The sequence below is a fragment of the Somniosus microcephalus genome, chromosome 5 (genome assembly GCF_052327205.1).
Source record: "Somniosus microcephalus isolate GS21.2 chromosome 5, FLI_Smic_1.0, whole genome shotgun sequence".
Lineage (NCBI taxonomy): Eukaryota > Metazoa > Chordata > Chondrichthyes > Squaliformes > Somniosidae > Somniosus > Somniosus microcephalus.
Genome location: NC_140991.1, coordinates 44,718,328 through 44,731,580, shown reverse-complemented (window position 1 = coordinate 44,731,580; position 13,253 = coordinate 44,718,328). Strand labels below are relative to the sequence as shown.

The 13,253-nt window shown below is 46.7% G+C and overlaps 1 long non-coding RNA gene across 2 annotated transcripts in view; it reads left to right on the top strand.

The window, feature by feature from the left end:
* LOC147117023 (uncharacterized) overlaps positions 1–13,253 on the top strand; it is a 32,467-nt gene that overhangs the window by 14,626 nt on the left and 4,588 nt on the right. The gene's annotated exons all lie outside the window — the stretch shown is intronic.

The window sequence follows — 13,253 nt, the reverse complement described above, 5'->3', positions numbered from 1 at the left end:
TGGGAGGATAGACGATTGGGAAGTCTTTAAAAGACAGCAAAAAATAACTAAAAGATTGATTAAGAAAGGGAAGATAGATTATGAAAGTAAATTAGCAAAAAATATAAAAACAGATAGCAAAAGTTTCTATAGTTATATAAAAAGAAAAAGGGTGGCTAAAGTAAATGTTGGTCCCTTAGAGGATGAGACCGGGAAATTAATGGTGGGAAACATGGAGATGGCAAAAACACTGAACAAATATTTTGTATCAGTCTTTACGGTAGAGGACACTAAGAATATCCCAACACTGGACAAACAGGGGGCTCTAGGGGGGGGAGGAGCTAAATACGATTAAAATCACTAAGGAAGTGGTACTTGGTAAAATAATGGGACACAAGGTGGATAAATCCCCTGGACCTGATGGCTTGCATCCTAGGGTCTTGAGGGAAGTGGCGTTAGGGATTGTGGATGCATTGGTAATAATTTTCCAAAACTCCCTGGACTCAGCAAAGGTCCCGGCAGATTGGAAAACTGCTAATGTAACACCCTTATTTAAAAAGGGTAGTAGGCAGAAGGCTGGAAACTATAGACCTGTTAGCCTAACATCTGTGGTTGGTAAAATGTTAGAGTCCATTATTAAGGAGACAGTAACGGGACATTTGGATAAACATAATTTAATAGGACAAACTCAGCATGGTTTCATGAAGGGGAAGTCACGTTTGACAAATTTACTTGAGTTCTTTGAGGAAGTAACATACAGGGTGGATAAAGGGGAACCAGTGGATGTAGTGTATTTAGACTTCCAAAAGGCATTTGACAAGGTGCCACACAAAAGATTATTGCTTAAGATAAAAAATCACGGGATTGGGGGTAATATTCTGGCGTGGGTGGAGGATTGGCTCTCTAACAGAAAGCAGAGAGTTGGGATAAATGGTTCGTTCTCAGACTGGCAATCAGTAACTAGTGGGGTCCCCAACTCTTTACAATCTATATTAACGATTTGGAGGAGGGGACCGAGTGTAACATATCAAAGTTTGCAGATGATACAAAGATGGGAGGGAAAGTAGTGAGTGAGGAGGACATAAAAAACCTGCAAAGGGACATAGACAGGCTAAGTAAGTGGGCAGAGATTTGGCAGATGGAATACAATACTGGAAAGTGTGAGGTTATGCCTTTTGGCAGGAAAAATCATAGAGCAAGTTATTATCTTAATGGCAAGAAACTGGAAAGTACTGTAGTACAAAGGGATCTGGGGGTCCTGGTGCACGAAACTCAAAAAGTTAGTATGCAGGTGCAGCAAGTGATCAAGAAGGCCAATGGAATGTTGGCTTTTATTGCTAGGGGGATAGAATATAAAAACAGGGAGGTATTGCTGCAGTTGTACAAGGTATTGGTGAGACTGCACCTGGAATACTGCATACAGTTTTGGTGTCCATTCTTAAGAAAAGACATACTTGCTCTCGAGTCAGTACAAAGAAGGTTCACTCGGTTAATCCCGGGGATGAGGGGGTGGTCATATGAGGAGAGGTTGAGTAGATTGGGACTCTACTCATTGGAGTTCAGAAGAATGAGAGGCAATCTTATTGAAACATATAAGATTGTGAAGGGGCTTGATCGGGTGGATGCGGTGGCGATGTTCCCAATGATGGGTGAAACTAGAACTAGGGGGCATAATCTTAGAATAAGGGGCTGCTCTTTCAAAACTGAGATGAGGAGAAACTTCTTCACTCAGAGGGTGGTAGGTTTGTGGAATTTGCTGCCCCAGAAAGCTGTGGAAACTACATCATTAAATAAATTTAAAACAGAGATAGATAGTTTCCTAGAAGTAAAGGGAATTAAGGGTTACGGGGAGTGGGCAGGAAATTGGACATGAGTCTAGGTTCGGAATGGTCATGGCCCTGTGGGTAGTGGAGCGGGCCCAGGGGCCGTGTAGCCTGGTTCTGCTCCTACTTCTTGTGTTCTAATTCTGTGTTAGATTTCAGGAGATGGTTTTATTCCTGTTCCTGGCTGGGGTGGAGATCGTCTTTACAGAAGGTAAGTACTGTAGAAAATATAGGGACAGAGTGATCTCCTGGGCGAGTTTCGATCGCCTAGATGGGTCGGAGAGGAATTTCCCAGATTTTTTCTCCCAAATTGGCCATTGGGTTTTTTATCTGGTTTTTCGCCTCTCCCGGGAGATCACATGGGTTCGGGTGGATGGAGAGTGATAGAAGATTTGAGGTTAGGATCAGATCAGCCATGATCTTATTGAATGGTGGAGCAGGCTCGAGGGGCCGATTGGCCTACTCCTGCTCCTATTTCTTATGTTCTTATGTCCGCCAACCAGTTCTCTATCCAAGTCAATACCTTGCCCCCAATCCCATGTGCCTTAATTTTGCACGCTAATCTCTTATGTGGGACCTTATAGAAAGCCTTCTGAAAGTCCAAATACACCACATCCACTGGTTCTCCCGTATCTATTTTACCAGTTACATCCTCAAAAAATTCCAGTAGATTAGTCAAGCATGATTTACCTTTTGTAAATCCATGTTGACTTTGTCCGATCCTGTCACTGCTTTCCAAGTGCTCTGCTATTACATCTTTTATAATAGACACTAGCATTTTCCCCACTACCGATGTCAGGCTTACCGGTCTATAATTCCCTGCTTTTTCTCTACCACCTTTTTTGAATAGTGGGGTAACATTAGCTACCCTCCAATCCATGGGTACTGTTCCAGAGTCTATCGAGTTCTGGAAGATGACCAGCAATGCATCTACTATTTCGAGGGCCACTTCCTGTAGATTATCAGGCCCTGGGGATTTATTGGCCTTCAGTCCCATCAATTTTCCTAACACCATTTCCCTACAAATACTGATTTCTTTCAGTTCCACCCTTTCATCAGACCCTATGTTCCCCGGCATCTCTGGGAGGTTATTTGTGTCCTCCTTTGTGAAGACAGAACCAAAGTATGAATTTAGTTGGTCTGCCATTTCTTTGTTTCCCATTATAAATTCCCCTGATTCCGACTGCAAGGGACCTACGCTTGACTTCACCAATCTTTTTCTCTTCACATATCTACAAAAGGGAAAGAGAAACAGAAGTGAAGGATAGGGGAAAAACAGAGAGTGAATGATGGAAATAAGAATAATGGTAATGTAATGTTTACAGACATACCGGATAGGAACATCAGGAACTGGAGTAGGTCATTCGGCCTCTCGGGCCTGCTCCGCCATTCAATTAGATCATGGCTGATCTGCACCTCAACTCCATTTTCCCACCATTGCTCCATATTCCTTGATACCTGTACCGAATAAAAATCTATCCATCTCAGTCTTGAAAGCTCCAATTGTCCCAGCCTTTTGGGGGAGAGTGTTCCTTTGTGTGAAAAAGTGCTTCCTGATTTCACTCTTCAATGGCCTAGCTCTAATTTTAAGATTATGACCCCTTGATTTCCCCACCAGAGGAAATAGTTTCTCTGTATTTACCATATCAAATCCTTTTAACATTTTAAACACCTCAATCAGATCACCACTTAATCTTCTATACTCCAGTGAATACAAGCCAAGTTTACGCAACCTCTCCTCATAATTTAACTCTCTAATCCACGGTATCCTTCTGGTGAATCTGCACTGCACTCCCTCAAGACCAATACATCCTTCCTGAGGTGTGGTGCCCAAAACTGAACGCAGTACTCTAGGTGGGGTCTGACCTAGGCTCTATACAACTGAAGCAGAACTTCCGACCCCTTTGAGATAAAGACCAACATTCCATGTGCTGTTTTGATTGCTTTTGTACCGGACTTCTGGCTTTAAATGATGTGTACTTGGATTCCCAAATCTCTGTGCCCCTCTAGAGTCCCTAGTTTCTTACCATTTAGAAAATACTTTGATTTATCTTTCTTGAGTCCAAACCTTGCATACATTGAACTCAATTTGCCATAGTTTTGCGTGGAACCTTATCGAATGCCTAATGGGAGTTCACATGGATGACATCCATAGACACTCCCTTATCTGTCTTCTTAGTGACCACCTCAAAAAATTCAACTGGATTAAGCAGACATGACTTATCCTTAACAAAGCCATGTTGGTTCTCTCTGATTAGCTCATATTTGTTCAAGTTTTCAGTCACTATCCCTTGGATCTATAACTAGTGGGGTGCAAGAGTCTCAGAATTTCTTTTGATGAAACCCAACCCAGAATGCTTAAGGTGGTGGTGCCAGACTTGGAAAAGTTTGATGATTGTTATAAACTATCTCACTAATAAAATCTTTTGTGTCTGTATGAATGAATGTAAAGTTCCTCCTAGTTTCTAAATGGTCTTTGCTGAGCATGTAATATCCAGTGGTTAGCATTGAACAATCATATCCCAGAACCATAAAAAAGATTCTGGAGCCAACCCATAAGAAATATCATGGGAAATCTGCTAGTTAATATTTCAAAGTACTGTATTGGAAAGAGGGTTTTTGGGGGGCAGGGGTGGAAGTTGCTGAGCAGAGGTGACTGAAGTGCTTCCTTGAAGGAGGAAATACCAAATCTGAGCCTCAGTCAACCTACGCTGTGCTTGTCCACTTTCAACCAGTTGGTTCAGTTAGCACTGGCAAAGCCTTAGAGCAGTGTGCCTGCTCACCCTACAGTATTGTGGCTGTCACAGGGCAAAGCAAATAAAATGGGCAAAGAAAAACGTTTAAATAACGGGATAAGAAAAATAATGAATTATACTTTGAATTTGAATACTTATTTTAGCAATACATAGAATTTTAAATTAAGTTCCTAAATAGTTTACTTAATTGCTGTGTGTCTTCCCTTGGAAAAAAATGAAGGCCTTTTTTAATCTTTAACATAGGGCCTGCTAAAAGGAAAAAATGTATATAGTATCTTTCGCGACCACAGGACATCCTAGAGCGCTTTACAGTCAATTAAGTACTCTTGAAGTGTAGTCACTGTTGTAACACAGCAGCCAACTTGCACGCAGCAAGCTCCCACAAACAGAAATGTGACAATGAGCAGATAATCTGTTTTTACTGTGTGGCGGGGGCAGGTTGGTAGCGGACCTTTGTCTTACGGATGTTTAGTGTAAGGCCCATGCTCTCGTACGCTTCTGTAAAGGTGTTGACGATGGTTTGGAGTTCGGCCTCAGAGTGTGTGCAGACGCAAACGTCGTCTGCATACTATAATTCGATGACAGAGGATGGGACGACCTTGGATCTGGACTGGAGGCAACGGAGGTTGAACAGTTTCCCGTTTGTTCTGTAGATTAGTGCCACTCCAGCGGGGAGTTTACTGAGGGTGAGATGGAGCATTGCAGCCAGGAAGATCGAGAAGAGCGTTGGTGCGATGACACAGCCTTGCTTGACCCCGGTCCGTACGTGAATTCGGTCTATGGTGGATCCGTTGGTCAGGATTATGGCTTGCATATCGTCGTGAAGCAGGCGAAGGATGGTGACAAACTTTTGAAGGCAGACGAATTTGAGGGGGACACTCTATAATTCCTCACAGTTGACGGTGCCAAGGCCTTTGTGAGGTCAAAGAAGGCCATGTACAGCGGTTGGTGCTGTTCCCTGCATTTCTCTTGTAGTTGACGCGCGGTGAAGATCATGTCCATTGCGCCCCTTAGTGGGCAGAATCCGCATTGCGACTCTGGGAGGAGCTCTTCAGCCACTGGGAGAAGGCGATTGAGGAGGATTCTTGCGATGACTTTCCTTGTGGCAGACAGCAGGGAGACTCCTGTAATTACCGCAATCGGACTTGTCACCTTTCTTGAAGATGATTCATGATGAGGCCTTGGACAATTTGGACCACTTTCCATACCTCGGGAGCCTACTGTCAACAAGGGCAGACGTCGATGATGAAGTCCAACACTGCCTTCAGTGTGCCAGTGCAGCCTTCGGTCGCCTGAGGAAGAGAGTGTTTGAAGACCAGGACCTCAAACGCAGCACCAAATTCATGGTCTACAGAGCAGTAGTGATACCCGCCCTCCTGTATGGTTCAGAGACATGGACCATGTACAGCAGGCACCTCAAAGCACTTTGGAGGTACCACCAATGCTGCCTCCGCAAGATCCTGCAAATCCATTGGCAGGATAGGCGCACCAACATCAGTGTTCTTGCTCAGACCAACATCCCCAACATCAAAGCTTTGACCACGCTCGATCAGCTCCGATGGACGGGCCACATCGTCCGCATGCCCGATACGAGACTCCCAAAACAAGCGCTCTTCTCGGAGCTCCGACATGGCAAGAGAGCCCCAGGTGGGCAGAGGAAACGCTTCAAGGACAGCCTCAAAGCCTCCTTGAAAAAGTGCAACATCCCCTCCGACACTTGGAAATCCCTGGGCCAAGACTGCACAAAGTGGAGGAGAAGCATCCGGGAAGGTGCAGAACACCTTGAGTCTCCTCGCCAGGAGCAAGCGGAAGCCAAGCGCAAACAGCAGAAGGAGCGCACGTCAACCCAAGCACCCCACCCACCCGCCCCTTCAACCACCGTCTGCCCCACCTGTGACAGCGACTGTAGGTCCCGCATTGGACTAATCAGTCACCTGAGAACTCATTTTTTGTGTGGAAGCAAGTCATCCTCGGTTCCACCTGTTTTTAGGTGTTGGTTGAGGAATAAATATTGGCCAGGACACCGTGGAGAACTCCCCTCCTCTTTTTTGAAATAGTGCAATGGGATCTTTTACTTCCACCTGAGAGGGCAGATGGGTCCTTGGTTTCACGTCTCATCTGAAAAGACGGCACCTTCAACAGTGGAACGCTCCCTCAGTACTGCACTTAAGGGTCAGTTTAGATTTTGTGCTCAAGTCTCTGGAGTGGGACTTGAACCCACAACCTCTGACTCAAAGGTGAGAGTGCTACCATTGAGCCATGGCTGACACCCAACTCAGAGCAGAAATAGACTCAAGCAAAATAATAGAGGATTAAAGTTGATAACTACTGATGGGTCAATGGAGCAACACAATGGTATACCAACACATGATATCATGAATGTGAGGTAAGTCCTTCTGTCCACAATTCCCAACACAGCAAGTGAACATAAGGTGAGTTAACCCAAGACAGTCTCATAGATCATCTACTGGCTATCTTTTGGGACTGGCTTTGGTGTCACTGTGCCAATCTATCTCCACTGTGGAATTGTGATGCCATGGGAAAAAGCTAAAAAGAGAAGAAAAATAATTGCAAAAATAGGGGGAAAAATCTGGTGGTAGGGGAGATTTTGGCCTTGCTAGTAATCCCCCCACAATTGGTCTCCTGTCATAATTCCCCCTCTCCATTACCTTTTCTGCACCCCTCCTCCTATCTGTCTCCCTCCTCTTCCACTTATCTTCTTTCCCTCTCCAGTACCCTTCCTCCTCTTCTCCCTGTCCCCTGCCATCTTCCTCCTCCCCCTCCTGGATTCAACTGGCTTTGATGGCCTGGCCATCTGGTGCTATTTGACCTCAATACCGCAGGAGACATTGACAACCCATGTGCTTTGCCACGGGAGATTAACTAATATATAGTATACTAGCTGAAGTGCCCGGCGGTGCCGAGGCTTTTTCGAGGGAATGTTGTTGTTGTTGGAAGAGAGAGAGAGAGCGACTGGGGGGAAGAGAGAGCGACTGGGGGGGAAGAGAGAGAGCGACTGGGGGGAAGAGAGAGAGCGACTGGGGGGAAGAGAGGGGGGGAGGGGGAGGGGAAGGGAGGGCGGGGGGGAGGGGACGGGGGGGGGAAGGGGGGGAGGGGAAGGGGGGGGAGGGGAGGGCGGGGAAGGGAGGGGGAGGGGGGAGGAAGGGAGGGCGGGGGGAGGGGAGGGAGGGGAAGGGAGGGGAGGGAGGGCGGGGGTGGCCCCCCCCCCCCCCGAGGGTCGCCCCCCCCCCCCGAGGTGAAGACCGCCGATTGCGCGCGCAGCAGGAGCTGAGACGCGGCGTCTCTCTCGGCCGGCGGGCCCGGTTGCCAGGGTAACCGTGACGCTGACCAAGCCAGAGAGAGAGACGCCGCGTCTCAGCTGCTCCTGCTGCGCGCGCGGCCCCCCCACCCCCCCCGCCCGAGGGTCGCGGCCCCCCCCCCGCCCCCCCCCCCCGAGGGTTGCGGCCCCCCCCCGCCCCCCCCCCCCCGAGGGTCGCGGCCCCCCACGCCCCCCCGAGGGTTGCGGCCCCCCCCCCCAAAGTGAAGACCGCCGATTGCGGCTGTGCGAGACGTCCGGCGGACCCGGTTGCCAGGGTAACGCTGGACGCTCAGCAAGCCCCGCCCCCTGGCCAGCCAGAGAGAGACAGCGCGTCTTAGCTCCTGCTGCGCGCGCACCCTAGCGGCGCTGGGCTGAGGCTCGGCCCTCCAGCCTTCGAGTGGGGCCGGGAGGTGCCTAGCTCGGGCGTGGGTGCGGAGGAGACGCCGAGGCTTCTAGGCCTACCTGGAAAAACTGGGAAAGGTAGGAAAATTAATGAGATTAGATAAGTTAATTACTTTCTAAATCATTTTTTTTTAAAACAATATGTGTTTTAAAAGCAACGGTTTTTTTTTAAGACGCAGAAAGCGGGAAAAAGAAAGGAAAAGTTTGGAATCAAGATGGCGGCGACTCACCTCGGTTCAGAACGATAAAGCCCGGCCACACACGCACCGATTGGCCCGGCGGCACAAGCCAGCAACCCGGCGTACGATTGGTCGCACTCGAGGTCACTCTGTCGCTAATGAGCGGATAATGAGATGCTAATGAGCGGAACGTTGAAGGTTTTTGGGATACCACGGGCGCAATTTTAGCCCAGCCGAAACGTAAATACGCTTAAAACCGTCTCGGAAGCGTAAGCTTTCTTTGGAGGTAACGCGCGCATAGGTACGCCCTGTAATTTTCGAGCGCATACCCGCAAGACGCACACGCGATGACAGACAGAATGACAGACAGAAGTACCGATTTATATATATAGATATCAAACTCTCTGGGAAAATGCATAATGAAGTGACGATCCAGAAATGCAAAATGAAGGCTAAGATCTGGCCATGAGATAGAGATCAGTTAGTATGGAAATATTTACACTCATGTTAGTGCAGTTGTGTCCACAGCAGGCTAATTAAATAATCAATTACCACTAATGAAATAACTAATTGTTAACTTTAGTGTATTCATATAAACCTAACTGAATGAAAATTACCCTTTAAGGTTTACAGGTAAAGGAATTTTAACATTGCCAAAGATGTAGAATGGAACACCTGATTCTGTTCATGTGAATGTAAGTTAATCAAATGCGTTGATAATATCAAACTAGACTTGGGCACTAGAGTCTAAAAAAGCAGCCAAGGGGTTACAGGAAGACTTTGACAATATTTGCAAATGAGCAGAACTACAGCAGATTGAATTCTTCCACACTGAAAGAAAAGATGAGGCACAGACGTAATAAATGGTGTCAAGCTTGCTCAGGAAAGGGTTGAATGACATCTGGAAGTTATAAGAGACTCGATGGTGACCACGTCCAGCCAGGAATCAACAAAGCAAACAGAATGTTGAACTATATTGCCACTACATGTCCGTTGCAGTCATGCTAAAGTTATATAGTGCTCTTGGAAGCGAGCATGGCGAATCATTTTGTTGGTCAGGCCTCATTACCATATTTGCAGCAAGCTACCCATGCATTCAGAGCAGCCACCCGCTGACTTTAATTTACATATTGATTGGACTACCCAAATTAGTAAAAATTCTGAGGAGGAGGAATTCCTGGAATGTTTTCGGGACGGTTATCTGGACCAATATGTCGAGGAGCCGACTCGAGATCAGGCCATTTTAGACTGGGTATTGTGCAATGAGAAGGGACTTATCAGCAATCTTCTTGTACGAGGCCCCTTGGGTCAGAGCGATCATAATATGATCGAGCTCTCAGTCGAGATGGAGAGTGAGGAAATTGAATCAGAGACTAAGGTCCAGAACTTAAATAAAGGGAATTACGAGGGTATGAGACGGGAATTGGGTAAGATTGATTGGGTGGTGTTTCTGGGGGGATTGACAGTGGATAGACAATGGCAAGCATTCAAAGATAGAATGGAAGAATTCCAGAACATGTTTATACCGGTTTGGCATAAAAATAAACCTAAAAAGGTGACTCAACCGTGGATAACGAGGGAAATTAGGGACAGCATAAAATCAAAAAAAAGGGCATATCAACTGGCAAAAAAAAGCACCAGACCGGAAGATTGGGGGCAGTACAGGATACAGCAAAAGAGGACAAAGGGATTAATCAGGAAGGGGAAAATAGAATGCGAAAGTAAACTTGCAGCAAACATAAAGACAGACTGCAAAAGCTTTTATCGGTATATCAGGAGGAAAAGACTGGTAAAATCCCAAGTCGGTCCCTTGCAGTCCGATTCGGGAGAATATATAATGGAGAATAAGGAAATGGCAGACCAATTAAACTCATACTTTGGTTCTGTATTCACAAAGGAGGACACAAATAACCTCCCAGGAATATCGGCAAACATAGGGACTAATGAGAGGGAGGAGCTGACAGAAATTAGTATCTCTAGGGATATGGTGTTGGGTAAGTTGAGGGGACTGAAGGCCGACAAATCCCCGGGGCCTGATAAACTACATCCTAGGGTACTTAAGGAGGTGGCCCTGGAGATAGCAGATGCTCTAAGGATCATCTTCCGGAACTCCATTGACTCGGGAACAGTACCCGTGGATTGGAGGGTAGCTAATGTTACCCCAATATTTAAAAAGGGGGGTAGAGAGAAAGCAGGGAATTATAGACCAGTAAGCCTTACATCGGTTGTGGGCAAAATGCTAGAGTCCATTATTAAGGATAAAATAGCGGAGCACTTGACAAATGGGGAAAGGATCGGACAGAGTCAACATGGATTTACAAAGGGTAAATCGTGTTTGACTAATCTGCTGGAATTTTTTGAGGAGGTAACTGGTAGAATAGATGGGGGAGAGCCAGTGGATGTGGTGTACCTTGACTTCCAGAAAGCCTTCGATAAGGTTCCACACAAAAGATTATCATGCAAAATTAAGGCTCATGGGATTGGGGGCAAAGTATTAACGTGGATAGAGAACTGGCTGGCAGATAGAAAACAGAGAGTTGGAATAAACGGCTCGTTTTCGGAGTGGCAGGCAGTGACCAGCGGGGTGCCGCAAGGATCTGTCCTGGGACCCCAGCTGTTCACAATATATATAAATGATCTGGATCAGGGAATTGGATGCAATATTTCCAAATTCGCTGACGACACTAAACTAGGAGGAGGGGTGGGCTCTGATGAGGATGTCAGGAGGCTACAGTGCGATTTGGACAGGTTGGGGGAATGGGCGGATACGTGGCAGATGCACTATAATGTGGATAAATGCGAGGTTATCCACTTTGGGGGTAAAAACAGGAGGGTAGATTATTATCTAAATGGCAATAGATTGGGAGATGGGGAAGTGCAGAGGGACCTGGGTGTTCTTGTGCACCAGTCACTGAAGGAGAGCATGCAGGTGCAACAGGCGATTAAGAAGGCAAATGGTATGTTGGCCTTCATATCAAGGGGGTTCGAGTATAGGAATAGGGATACCTTACTACAGCTGTACAAGGTGCTGGTGAGACCGCATCTGGAGTATTGTGTACAGTTTTGGTCGCCCCATCTGCGGAAGGATGTTCTTGCCATGGAAAGAGTGCAACGGCGATTCACCAGGCTGATACCTGGAATGGCGGGAATGACCTACGAAGAGAGATTAAATAGTTTGGGCTTGTACTCACTGGAGTTTAGAAGATTGAGAGGGGATCTCATCGAAACATATAAAATTATGGCAGGCCTGGACAGGCTGAATTCAGAGAGAATGTTTCCAATGGCCGGGGAGCACAGAACCAGGGGCCACAGTCTAAAAATAGCGGGCAAATCATTTAAAACAGAGATGAGGAAGAATTTCTTCACTCAAAGAGTGGTGAGCCTGTGGAATTCCCTGCCACAGAGGGCTGTGAAGGCTAATTCAATAAATATTTTCAAGAGAGAATTGGATATATTTCTGAAGGCTAAGGGGATTAAGGGTTACGGAGAAAAGGCGGGGACGGGGTACTGAACTGGTAAGATCAGCTATGATCTCAGACGAAGATCAGCCATGATCTCATTGAATGGCGGAGCAGGCTCGAAGGGCCGAATGGCCTACTCCTGTTCCTATCTCTATGTATCTATGTATCTATGATCAGGCACTTGGGAAATCCGATGGCTCCTGCATGGAGCCAAGCAGTCCAGTTCCATTTAAGGGTGGGGCGGGGGAGGGGGGAGGCAATCCTGGCGGAAGGCCATGGAGGGTCTGGCATTGAAAGGGTCAGTTTTTGTGGGAGCACAAGAAGCAAAACTTACCTGCTCCATTTTTGGATTTGCATTGTATAATGAGGCTCCCACCTGTTTCTGGTAGGAGCCTTGGCCACCCATGCGGAGGACCCATCCAAACAGGAATACTGTGGGAATGGGGCAGTAGGTTTTCCATTGCAATTCTGAGCATATTACCAGCCCATTCCTAACCAAAAATGAGAATAAAAATTGGGACCAACAGGGGATCAATACGTGGAACAGTCTTTCAGGTGTTAGAGGCAAAAACTCTGGAATTATTCAAAAGGCAGTTATAGGGGGCTACATAGCTAATAAAGAAGAATGATCTCGATGGCCCTCCTCGCATACTTATCTTTGTGATTTTCCTTTACCTTTAACCCTGAGAGGCGATTCCAATTTTCTGTGATGATGCTGTAAACTACAATTACACATTTGTTTATCCAAGCAGTTCTAGAGTCAGTGGCCGCGTTTTATCGTTCCGAGGCCGCTTGGGAGCGGGACAGCTGCCTTCCGGGTTCCAGTCCCACCCCCAACGACATCAGACGCACAAACGCGATTTTGCATCAATTGGCCTTGTTAAGCCCGTGAATTAAGAGGAAGCCGGTGTCAGATGACGTCAGTTGATGACGTGTCATCTGCCTGTTTTCTTAAAGGGGCCACGCACAACTTTATTTGACAGTTGATTTCTCAGTGTTTGACAGCATTGAGGTGCTGCAAACACTGACAATCACTGTGCAAAGGTGAGCTCTTACACTGAGACTCTCCAGTGACTCCCTCCTTAGGCTAGAACAGATGCCAGCTGCAGGTGAAGTTACAGAAGCGATCTGTCACTGATAAGATAGGTTCTCCCAATGAGGTGGGACTGCACATACAATCCAAAACTTGTTACCTACAGAAAAGTGTAAATGCATTATCAATGATTTTCCCAATATTTTCTTACCTCTGAAACTTGCCAGTGCACCATTGGATACTTCACACCACTTCTGCAGCTGTCATCAATGCAGAAACATTACAGTAGACCCACAGCATG